General features: G+C 49.5%; 1 non-coding gene across 1 annotated transcript; it reads right to left on the bottom strand.

Annotated features, from left to right (window-relative positions):
- Window positions 1-202: 202 nt before the first annotated feature.
- On the bottom strand, window positions 203-360 carry LOC125773927 (5.8S ribosomal RNA). The gene has a single exon (XR_007420472.1). It is a non-coding gene; the product is annotated as a 5.8S ribosomal RNA (ribosomal RNA).
- Between the last annotated feature and the right edge of the window lie 2,140 nt (window positions 361-2,500).

Here is a 2,500-nt window from a genome sequence, read left to right as displayed (position 1 = left end):
TGCGCGTTTACGTGCGTGCGATTTATGCGGTTCACCCCTTTACTTTCAGCGCCCTGCGGTCCCAACAAAGGTCCCGAGCACGCCATTATGCACAGTGTGGAAGCGTGTTTCCCCCACGACACTAGACGGGCTGCTCGCCATAGTGTTCTATTGTGGCACGCTCCACCCTGAAGTTTGGTTTGTTGTATATCAAGGAATTGATAGGCACTCAAGAATGTGTGCATCGGCCGGGTTTAATCGTCCGACGCGCAATATGCGTTCAACTTATCGGTGTTCATGTGTCCTGCAGTTCACATTGTGACGCGCATTTAGCTGCGGTCTTCATCGATCCATGAGCCGAGTGATCCCCTGCCTAGGGTTTTATAGTAAGGTTCCCAATGTAACACAATCCCGGTGGTACGTCCAAAGACTAACTTTCTGACTAAGTTGTCTTTATTACCCAATAGTCCCAGGCCTTGTGACTTGTGGCTCATGTCTACGCCCATGGCCACCATTCGCTAAGATAGTTTTGAAGTCACTTTGAAGGCCCAGGAACAACTCTCTTAGCACATCGGTTAACCTGGCGCCGCAGTCAACTCATGTGCTTGGATCGGATCGAGCTATTGAGTATTGGGCCTGCATACTCGCTCATCCGTATCCTTTGCGTACCGCCCCATGGCCCTTGTATGTCTGCACCACAGTTCCTGTTCGTTCCGTGCCTATGGCCGGATACGTATTGCACATCGGTTAACCTGACGCCGCAGTCAACTCATGTGCTTGGATCGGATCGAGCTATTGAGTATTGGGCCTGCATACTCGCTCATCCGTATCCTTTGCGTACCGCCCCATGGCCCTTGTATGTCTGCACCACAGTTCCTGTTCGTTCCGTGCCTATGGCCGGATACGTATTGCACATCGGTATACCTGTCGCTACTCAGGCAACTCGTGTGCGTGGATTGGATCGAGAACATGGTGTGTGCCCCATGTTATAATTGATAGTCCATATCCACTTTATAGGTTAAAGTCATAAGTTGTGATTGCACAACCATTCTTCATAAGAGTTTAATCACTCTTCAACTAACTTTCGTTCTGGTGTCTTGGTATCAAATCGCGTAAGACACAAGATTCTACTGGCCAAATAGAATCTAGCACATTGGTTAACCTGGCGCCGCAGTCAACTCATGTGCTTGGATCGGATCGAGCTATTGAGTATTGGGCCTGCATACTCGCTCATCCGTATCCTTTGCGTACCGCCCCATGGCCCCGTCCTTAGAGTTAATGACTAGTAGGCTTAACTCTTTGTATGTCTGCACCACAGTTCCCGTTCGTTCCGTGCCGTGGCCGGATACGTATTGCACATCGGTATACCTGTCGCTACTCAGGCAACTCGTGTGCGTGGATTGGATCGAGCTCATGGGGTGTGTAGAGATTCCATGTTATAATTGCAAGTCCATATCCACTTTATAGGTTAAAGTCATAAGTTGTGATTGCACAACCATACTTCATAAGAGTTTAATAACTCTTCAACTAACTTTCGTTCTGGTGTCTTGGTATCAAATCGCATAAGACACAAGATTCTACTGGCCAAATAGAATCTAGCACATTGGTTAACCTGGCGCCGCAGTCAACTCATGTGCTTGGATCGGATCGAGCTATTGAGTATTGGGCCTGCATACTCGCTCATCCGTATCCTTTGTGTACCGCCCCATGGCCCCGTCCTTAGAGTTAATGACTAATAGGCTTAACTCTTTGTATGTCTGCACCACAGTTCCCGTTCGTTCCGTGCCGTGGCCGGATACGTATTGCACAACAGTAGATACCATCACCTGACGTATCTAACACACCACTATTGTAACTCGTCGTCGAAGGACCTTTCAAGTGCCTGATGGCCAGGGGAGCTCTTACACGGCACGGAGACACAGTGATGCTCGCCCATCACAGTGTACAACGATCGAGTTTGCTTAAGTGTCTGGGTACCTACACACCAGACACAATGCAATGGCCACGGATCCACACAAGGCACATCACATGCAGAAAGCTTCACCAGATTATGACACATACCACACTCTTGTAACTCGTCGTCGAAGGGGCGTTCAAAGTGCCTTACGGCTAGGGGAGATCTAGCACGGCACGGAGACACAGTGATGGTTGCCCATCAAAGTGTACAACGATCGAGTTTGCTTTCCGCGCAAGCGTTCTAAGTGTCTGGGTACCTACACACCAGACACAATGCAATGGCCACGGATCCACACAAGGCACATCACATGCAGAAAGCTTCACCAGATTCTGACACATACCACACTCTTGTAACTCGTCGTCGAAGGGGCGTTCAAAGTGCCTTACGGCTAGGGGGGATCTAGCACGGCACGGAGACACAGTGATGGTCACCCATCAAAGTGTACAACGAGCGAGTTTGCTTTCCGCGCAAGCGTTCTAAGTGTCTGGGTATCTAAGCACCAGACACAATGCAATGGCCACGGATCCACACAAGGCACATCACATGCAGAAAGCTTCACCAGAT

The sequence above is a fragment of the Anopheles funestus genome (assembly GCF_943734845.2).
Source record: "Anopheles funestus chromosome X unlocalized genomic scaffold, idAnoFuneDA-416_04 X_unloc_64, whole genome shotgun sequence".
Lineage (NCBI taxonomy): Eukaryota > Metazoa > Arthropoda > Insecta > Diptera > Culicidae > Anopheles > Anopheles funestus.
Note: the sequence above shows the minus strand (reverse complement) of the source record. Positions and strands in the feature narration are given on the sequence as shown.